General features: G+C 32.6%; 1 non-coding gene across 1 annotated transcript; it reads right to left on the minus strand.

The window, feature by feature from the left end:
* Positions 1-4,129: 4,129 nt before the first annotated feature.
* Positions 4,130-4,235, minus strand: LOC117308898 (U6 spliceosomal RNA). The gene has a single exon (XR_004523149.1). It is a non-coding gene; the product is annotated as a U6 spliceosomal RNA (small nuclear RNA).
* Positions 4,236-10,581: the final 6,346 nt, after the last annotated feature.

Raw genomic sequence — 10,581 nt, forward strand, 5'->3', positions numbered from 1 at the left:
ATTGTTGTGGTCATTTTGTAATATACAAAAATATCAAATCTCTGTGTTGTACACCTGAAACTGGTATAACATTGTAAGCCAATTATACTTCCATTAAAAAAAAGATAAAAGGAAAGTGATTAGCAGATCTAAAGACTGTTCCTGATAGATAAGTGAGTAACCATCAGTGAGTTAGAAAAGAATTACCATGATTAACACAATATTCCTGATTCCCATCAGCGTGAGTACTTGTAATCAGTTATACTCAAATGAGGTTATATATTCTACTATAATTATGTGGAATCCCTATTCAAAATGAACCTGTCTAATGGAGTTATTTTCTTCTTGGTTCTTCAGACTACACTTTTATCACAGAATGTAAATTTATTATGAAAAACTGCCATGATCTGAAACCTTAATTCTTTCTTGTTTCTCAAATAATTTGTAGGGCTAATTTCCTAGTCCACATATTTACCTTCACATCTGCTAATACTATAAACATAGCTGAGTCAACCCTAAAATATGTTTTATAAAGCAGAAGTTATGGGACAGTAACATTAAAGTTAAATGAGAAGATTGATACCACGGCCTTCCCTGAGTAGCTCTGCTCCTATAAGTGGAAGTTTCTTGAGATGGCAGGAAAACGCCCTGGGCAACATAGGCTGTGACAGTCATGGTCATGGCCTATTCTGTTATTTCCTTTTTAAGTTGCCTTGCATTGTTAGAAATTTCCTATCCATCTGTGAGATATCTCTAAGGTATTGCTATGGTTATGATTTAATATAGAGAGCACAAAATAGTGATACTAAAAAAGAAAAAGAAAGAAAAAATGAAAAAGAAACAATAAATGAATTATACAAGCAATGAAATATATTAAAATAAAACATTTTATTGCATGTATTTAGAAGAAAATTGAATCACATATTCATTTCTCATTTGTTTTAACACTGTAACACATCATTTTATTTTTGAATTTTTGAATTTTATTTTATTTATTTTTTATACAACAGGTTCTTATTAATTATCCATTTCATACATATTAGTGTATATAAGTCAATCCCAATCTCCCAATTCATCACATCACCACCACCCACCCCCACTGCTTTCCCCACTTGGTGTCCATACGTTTGTTCTCTACATCTGTGTCTCTATTTCTGCCCTGCAAACCGGTTCATCTGTACCATTTTTCTAAGTTCCACATATATGCGTTAATATACGACATTTGTTTTTCTATTTCTGACTTACTTCATTCCGTATGGCAGTCTCTAGATCCATCCACCTCTCTACAAATGACTCCATTTTGTTCCTTTTTATGCCTGAGAAATATTCCATTGTATATATGTACCATATCTTTATCCATTTGTCTGCTGATGGGCATTTAGGTTGCTTCCATGACCTGGCTATTGTAAATAGTGCTGCAATGAACACTGGGGTCCATGTGTCTTTTTGAATTATGGTTTTCTCAGGGTATATGCCCAGTAGTGGGATTGCTGGATCATATGGTAATTCTATTTTTAGTTTATTAAGGAACCTCCATACTGTTCTCCATAGTAGCTGTATCAATTTACATTCCCACCAACAGTGCAAGAGGGTTCCCTTTTCTCCACACTCTCTCCAGCATTTGTTGTTTGTAGATTTTCTGATGATGCCCATTCTAACTGGTGTGAGGTGATACCTCATTGTAGTTTTGATTTGCATTTCTCTAATAATTACTGATGTTGAGCAGCTTTTCAGGTACTTTGTGGCCTTCCGTATGTATTCTTTGGAGAAATATCTATTTAGGTCTTCTGCCCATTTTTGGATTGGGTTATTTGTTTTTTTAATGTTGAGCTGCAAGAGCTGTTAATATATTTTTGATATTAATCCTTTGTCCGTTGATTCATTTGCAAATATTTTCTCGCATTCTGAGTGTTGTCTTTTTGTCTTGTTTGTATTTTCCTTTGCTTTGCAAATGCTTTTAAGTTTCATTATTTTTGTTTGTTTATTTTTCTTTTTATTTCCATTACTCTAAGAGGTGGATCAAAAAAGATCTTGCTGTGATTTATGTCAAACAGTGTTCTTCCTATGTTTTCCCCTAAGAGTTTTACAGTGTCCAGTCTTACATTTAGGTCTCTAATCCATTTTGAGTTTATTTTTGTGTATGGTGTTAGGGAGTGTTCGAATTTCATTCTTTTACATGTAGCTGTCCAGTTTTCCCAGCACCACTTATTGAAGACACTGTCTTTTCTCCATTGTATATCCTTGCCTCCTTTGTCATAGATTAGTTGACCACAGGTGCATGGATTTATGTCTGGACTTTCTATCTTGTTCCATTGATCAATATTTCTGTTTTTGTGCCAGTATCATACTGTCTTGATTACTGTAGCTTTGTAGTGTACTCTGAAGTCAGGGAGTCGGATTCCTCCAGCTCCATTTTCTTTCATCAACATGGCTTTTGTTATTCAGGGTCTTTTGTGTCTCCACGCAAATTTTAAGATTTTTTTTTTTGTTCTAGTTCTGTAAAATAATGCCATTGGTAATTTGAACAGGGATTGTACTGAATCTGTAGATTGCTTTGGGTAGTTTAGTCATTTTCACAATACTGATTCTTCCAATCCAGGAACATGGTATATCTCTCCACCTGTTTTTATCATCTTTAATTTCTTTCATTATTGTCTTATAGTTTTCTGCATGCAGGTCTTTTGTCTCCTTCGGTACGTTTATTCCTAGATATTTTATTCTTTTTGTTGCAATGGTAAATGGAAGTGTTTACGTAATTTCTCTTTCAGATTTTTTCATCATTAGTGTATAGGAATGCAAGAGATTTCTGTGCATTAATTTTGTATCCTGCAACTTTACCAAATTCATTGATTAGCTCTAGTAGTTTTCTGGTGGCATCTTTAGGATTCTCTATGTATAGTATCATGTCATCTGCAAACAGTGACAATTTTATTTCTTCTTTTCCAAATTGTATTCCTTTTACTTCTTTTTCTTCTCTGATTTCCTTGGCTAGGACTTCCAAAGCAATGTTGAATAATAGTGGTGAGAGTGGACATCCTTGTCTTGTTCCTGATTTTAGAGGAAATACTTTCAGTTTTTCACCATTAAGAATGATGTTTGCTGTGGGTTTGTCATATATGGCCTTTATTATGTTGAGGTAGGTTCCCTCTATGCCCACTTTTTGAAGAGTTTTTATCATAAATGGGTGTTGAAATTTGTCAGAAGCTTTTTCTACATCTATTGAGATGATCATATGGTTTTTATCCTTCAATTTGTTAATATGGTGTATCACATTGATTGATTTACATATATTGAAGAATCCTTGCATCCCTGGGATAAACCCCACTTGATCATGGTGTATGATCCTTTTACCGTGTTGTTGGATTCTGTTTGCTAGTATTTTGTTGAAGATTTTTGCATCTATATTCATCAGTGATATTGGTCTGTAATTTTCTTTTTCTGTAGTATCTTTGTCTGGTTTTGGTATCAGATTGATTGTGGCCTCATAGAATGAGTTTGGGAGTGTTCCTTCCTCTACAATTTTCTGAAGAGTTTGAGAAGGATCAGTGTTAGTTCTTCTCCAAATACTTGATAGAATTCACCCGTGAAGCCATCTGGTCCTGGACTTTTGTTTGTTGGAAGATTTTTAATCACAGTTTCAATTTCATTACTTGTGATTTGTTTGTTCATATTTTCTGTTTCTTCCTGGTTCAGTCTTGTAAGGTTATACCTTTCTAAAAATTTCTCTGTTTCTTCCAGGTTGTCCATTTTATTGGCATAGAGTTGCTTGTAGTAGTCTCTTAGGATGCTTTGTATTTCTGCAGTGTCTGTTGTAACTTCTCCATTTTCTTTTCTAATTTTGATTTGAGTCCTCTCTCTTTTTTTTTTTTTTTTTTTTTTTGATGAGTCTGGTAAAGGTTTCTCAATTTTGTTTATCTTCTCAAAGAAGCAACTTTTAGTTTTATTGACCTTTGCTATGTTTTCTTTGTTTCTGTTTCATTTATTTCTGCTCTGGTCTTTATGATTTCTTTCCTTCTAATAACTTTGGGTTTTTTTTTTTGTTTGTTTTTCTTTCTCTAGTTTCTTTAGTGTAAAGTTAGATTATTTGAGATTTTTCTTGTTTCTTGAGGTAGACTCGTATTGCTATAATCTTCCCTCTTTGAACTGCTTTCAAAATATGGAACGCTTCATGAATTTGCATGTCATCCTGTGCAGGGACCATGCTAATCTTCTCTGTATCGGTCCAAATTTAGTATATGTGCTGCCAAAGCAAGTACTCTGATACATCATTTTAGATGTCATCACCTCTCCAGTAATGTCATGCTTCTCTCTGTCCATCCAAACAGACATTGGGTGGGGAAAGTCAATCATTTCTTTCCCCTATGTGTCAGCTATTTTTTTTTTTCCCTTCAATGTAAAATTCTATATATTGTATTTTGGAAAAAAAAAAAAAAAGAGAAAAATTGATCTTTAAAGTGCTTTGAATATGACATTGGCAAACTCTATGCTCAAAATGATATGGTAACTTGGAAGAAGATATATTTTTGATTCAAGCTACAATGCATTATTTTAATTAGTTTTTCTGATTATAAAATGTGATAGTATGTATATTAATGTTAATTGAGTTAGTTTGAAATTCAGTGTTCTGCATGTAAAATTTAAATGTCCTGAAAATTTATCTATTTGTTTATCCTTCAGAAATTATTATTTTCCACTTCCTATGTGTAAAATAATACACTTAGTACATTGCCTTGTGCAGCATTATGCATACCATAAGCAACTGTACAAAATTGGTGTCTGCATTCAAGGAATTCATGCCATAATGGTTAGATTTGGAGATTTCCAATGCAAAATACTCTGTGTTGTTGGCATAGGCTCCTACTCTTTCCAAAGCAAAATATGGAGATAATGAAGTACAAACAAGTGATTGAAATGTGGACACACAATCAAATGATTTATACTTGCAAAGGTTCTGACCGATATATACAACATACCCCCAAATTCCTTTTAGTGTATTGGTGACGTTAGATTATTTTTTATTATAATTCAATATATTTTCCTCAAGGCATTTTTCCCTTTTATTTATTTATTTATTTTTAATGTCATAACCTCTCCCATTTTCTCCTTGAACCATTCCTGAATGTGAGGCTATCCAAAACAAATGAGTGCCCCTAGAATGAATGCATTTTTCCATTGCACATGGGTTGTCCCATTACAATGCTATTAGCATAAAGGGGGACTTCTTATTAAGGGAATAGACAAGCAGTTTCTACCTTTACTGAGATCTTAATTCTGCTTCAATAAACTCTTACTCTATTCTTGTGTTAGCTCATTCCTTTTAATTCTGAAAATTTTTCAGCATTTTCCATTTCTTTGCAAACCAGGGGAATTCCCTGAAATTACCTTGAATCCACTGAATTTCACATTCTATTTCAACAATATAACATGGATCCCTTTCCCTCTTCAAGAACAAATATTTTCCTTCTGAATATTCTAACAATTTAACATTCTACAAACACATATGTTCTTCCAGATATTATGTTGGAGTAAAATGAAAAGCTAACCCATGGTTTATAATTAGATTAACTTCAACATAAGACTCACAGACCTGCACTGATCAACATATAGCATTATTGACGAAATTTTGGGAAAATTATATATGTTTTACCACCACTTTTTAGCACTTTTTCTATTTGAAGGAGTTTCACTGTCAATGTCAATGGTGTATGATTCTTTTAATTTACTCAACTTCTTTCAACAAAATAGTATTATCACTGTTTTTTTAATCACAATTAAGTCAATGAGATTTTCTTTTCCTTTTCAAAGGCTTAACCTAGGCATTTTTAAAAGTGCCTTGATTTCTTGCAACAAGAGGTTCTAGGCCCACCCCCCTATTTATCCAGTTTCATTGAGGTATGATTGTTAAATAAAAATTTTATACAGACAGTCCCTGACTTAGAATGGTCCCACTCAAAATTTTTCCAATTTACAATGGTGCAAAAGTAACATGCATTCAGTGAAAAGTGTACTTCAAATTTTGAATATCCCGACTAATGAAATGCAGTAGGCACAGAGTCACAGCTGAGCAGTGGCACCTCCCAATCAGGCAGGTGATCACAAGGGTGAACAACCAATACACTTACAATTCTGTATCCATACAACCATCCTGTTTTCACTTTGAGTGCAGAATTCAATAAATTACATGAGATATTTAACAATTTATTATAAAATAGGCTTTGTATTAGATGATTTTTCCCAACTTTAGGCTAATGTAAGTATTCTGAGCATGTTTAAGGTCAATTAGGCTAAGTTATGATGTTTGGTAGGTTAGGTGTATTAAATGCATTTTCACCATATGATATTTTCAATTTATGATGGGTTTATTGGTAGGTAACCCCATCATAAGTTGATAAGTTGAGGAAGATTCATATATTTATGATGTACAACATGATCTTTTGATGTATACATATGAAATGATTACCATAATATAGCTAAATGACATATCTATCACCTCAGGTAGTTACTATTTATTTATTGGTGAGGACACTTAAAATCTACTCTCCTAACTGTAGGCCCAATTGAATCATTTTACCACAGAGAAGCTTTCATGTACTTTACAAAGAAGACATTTTATTAGTTTCTTTGTCTCTAGAGAAGAATATTATTACAAACTAAACTCACCACCTAAGTGTTCACATTGCTTTTCTCCACCTGAGTACCAAGGTAAAGCAGTGTGATGCCAGAGTATGCTCTACTTTGTGATGGCAAAGATTTTCCATTTTTTACAAAAATCTGAAATTTATTTAGTGCTACTGTTTTCTTTTTTCTTCTATTTCCACGTACACTGTGGAGTGCCATCTGTATATAGCCATGTGAACCCTGTGTTATTGTTTGCTACAAAACTTGGCTCCAGCTTACTGAGGGAAGGAAGATTTTAGGCTGCAATGCAGAGGGAAAACAAGGTCATTTGTAAAATATTTTGGCAGTTTATCCAAAATTAAACATATGATTCAGCAGTTACCCTCCCAGGCATATATTCAAACTAACTGAAAACTCATATCAACCCAAAAATATGAACATGAATGTTAACAGCAGCATTACTTGTAATAACCAAAAAGTCTAAACCACCTAAATATCCATCAATTGATTAAAGAATAAATAAAATGTGATATATCCATAAAACACAACATTATTTAGCCATAAAATTAAGTTACCAATTCATCCTATAGCATTGATAAGCCTTGAAAATATTCTGCTTATTGAAAGAAGTCAGAGGCAAAGGCCACAGAGTGCATAATTTTATCTACATGAAGTGGCCAGTATAGAAAACTCCATAGAGACAGAAAGTAGATTAAGGGTTGGCAGGGTTTCTTTTGTGAGTTGATAAAATGTTCTGGAATTAGATAGTGGTGGTTATTGGACAATTAAGTGAATATTCTAAAAATCATTCAACTGTATACTTTGAAACAATGGATTTTATGGTATGTGAATCATATTTTAATAAAAAAAATGTGAGGACAAGAGGTAGATACTTGTATAGATTGAGACACACTAAATATTTCTGCTTCGGGCCAGACTGGAATAACAGGGGACAGATTTATCTTCCTTCAAACAACTAAGAAACTGGGTAAAATATATGAAACAAAAATTCTCAAGATGACTTTAAATATTATGCAAAAAGGACAGTATTTTCTGAGAGAAGTGAAACAGACAAGATAATTTTCTGTTGTCCCATGTTACTAAGCAGAGAAATATTCCAGGAACAACACAGGAAGGGAATAGAAGGGCACAGACTAATGAACTTTCTGAGTTGAGGAGGTGGAGACCGGAGACTGGAAAAGTGAAGGGATTTAGAATTTGCATGATTTTCTAAGTAGAAAAATCTGCTGAATCTAAAAAATAAATAAAGAAAGAAATAACTCAAAACAAAGAAGTTACGTTTAGCATTTTTGTAGTGTGCCAGTTTATTATAGAAATATCAATTATATTTCTATACACAAAAAATAAAGAAATTAAAATTAAAATACAATACTATCAAAAGTTTGGAATATTAGGAATAAATCCAACTAAAGATATGCAACACTTGTACACTCAAATCAGTGCTGAAAGGCATTAAAGAAGACCTGAATAAGTGGAGAATTTTACTTTTTTTAGGGCTTAGAAGGCTCAATACAGCTAAAATGGCAATTCTCCCTAAATTGATCTATAACTTCCATGTGATTTCTATCGAAATCTCAGCAGGTTTTTTGTTATTAGATATTGACAAGATGGTTCTAAAACTGATATATAAATCAAAGACCTAGAGTAGTAATAACAAGTTTGAAAAAAGAAGAACAAACTTGAAAGACATGTCACCTAACACTAAGACATATTGGAAAGCTTCAGTAAAAACACCTGAATAATATTTATGTCAAGGATCACTGAACTAGAATAGAAAGGGCCAATAAAGGCCCACTTACATATATTCAATTGATTTTAAATAAAGATGCAAAGACAATTCAGTGGAGAATCTGTAAATCTTTTCAACAAATTTTTTGGAACAATTGCACAAAATGAACTTGAACCCATGCTTTTTTCCACATACAAAAATTAACTCAAAATGGACTTTAAACATAATGTGTTTCACAAAACTATAAAACTTCTAAATAATACATAGAAGAACATTTTTTGACCTTGGTAATGCAAAATTCATAAATATACTAAAAATAAAATCCATAAAAGACACAAGTCCATTAATTTGATGTTATCAAAATTAAGAAAGATACTGCTAAGACAGGAAAAGACAAACCATAATGGGGAGAAATTATTTGCAAATCATATATCTGATAAAGGATTTATATATAGAATGCATAAAGAGCTCCTAAAATGTAACATTAAGAAAGAAAATAACCTAATAAAAAATGAGCCAAAGTTTGGAAGACACTTTACCAAAGATGATATTCTTTTTCCAAATGAAGACAGTAAAAAATAAAACAAGCAACATGATGAGTCGTTAGAGAAATGCAAATGAAAACCATAGTGTGATAAAGCATACCTATTAGAATGGCCAAAATAAAAATGTTGACCATACCAAGTGTTGATTAGGATATGGTACAACTTGAGCTCTCTAAATTGCATGTGGGAATGCAATATGGCACAGTCACTTGGACAATCAACTTTATAGTTTCTTAAAAAGGTAAATAGCATGAACATAGGGTCCAGTCTTTCCATTCTTAGGTATTTACCTAAGACAAAGGAGAGCTTATACCAAAAAATAAAAATAAATTTTAAAAAGGGACTTCCCTAGCAGTCCAGTGTTTAAGATTCCATGATTCCACTGCAGGGGGTGTGGGTTTGATCCCTGGTCAGGGAACTGAAATCCCACATACTGCACAGTGGGGCCAAAAATAAAAAAGAGAGAGAGAACTTATATCCATATCAAGACACATATGCAACTATTTACAGCTGTTTGATTTGTAATATCACTAAACTGGAAACAACCCAAGTGTCCATCAGGAAGTAAAGTGCTAAGAACATTGTGGTATATCCATACAATGGAAAACTAATCAGCTATTAAAAGGAATGAACTATTGATGAATTCAACAACATAAATAAACCTCAAAATTATTATGTTGAGTGGAAGGAGCTAGACAAAAAAAAAATGTACATACCTTAGAATTTACTTGAAGAATTCAGTATATGTATATTAATCTACAGTGATCCAAAGCAGAACATTGGTTGCCTGGGGGAGAGAGGAGAGAGTAGGTCAAAAGGGCAGAATAGCGAGATTACATAAGAGTGTAAAAAAACTTTTGGGGATGAAGAACATATTCACAATTTTGATTATGTTGATGTTTTTACAAGTGCATAAATGCGTCAAAGTTTATCTAATTATATAATTTAAACATGCATAATTATTTGAATGTTAATTGTACTTCCATAAAGCTATTAACAGATTTTTTAAATCATAAATAAATCTCCAATTTTTGTACTGTGTGCCAATTGGGAGATTACCACAAAGACACATTTCAAACTCATAAAATTATACCCTGAGAAACATAGTCTGATTTAACCAAAAAAAAAACAAAAAAAGAAAAAGAAATAAAAAATTCTTTGTTCAGACAATTTTAGAACTGATTTTGAAAATCCTCTAAGTAACAATATCAAGAAATAATAAATTCATGTGAATTGGGTGGTTCTTCTTGCCTCAGAAGTTGTAGAAAACATACTAGAGCCAAATTTTGAAATGCCAATAAATAACGGGAACTTTATTTTCAAAACTTAAGACTTTGAAAAATATATTAGAGAACTATATTTGGTGTTATATTATTGTACCTTTAATTCTCTTAATCCCAGTGTATAATGGTGGTTGTCCTCAGCAAAACTATGTTTGAAACACAGTATTTTACCAAGAAATACCCGTGATTAACATAATAATTGAACACAGTATGTTACTTTAATACTATGGAAAATTAGGCTCCACAGGCTCCAACAAACACATGAAAGGATGCTCAACATCACTAATCATTAGAGAAATGCAAATCAAAACTACGAGGTATCACCTCACAACGGTCAGAATGGCCATCACCAAAAAGTCTACAAAGAATAAATGCTGGAGAGGGTGTGGAGAAAAGGGAACACTCT

The sequence above is a fragment of the Tursiops truncatus genome, chromosome 18, assembly GCF_011762595.2.
Source record: "Tursiops truncatus isolate mTurTru1 chromosome 18, mTurTru1.mat.Y, whole genome shotgun sequence".
Lineage (NCBI taxonomy): Eukaryota > Metazoa > Chordata > Mammalia > Artiodactyla > Delphinidae > Tursiops > Tursiops truncatus.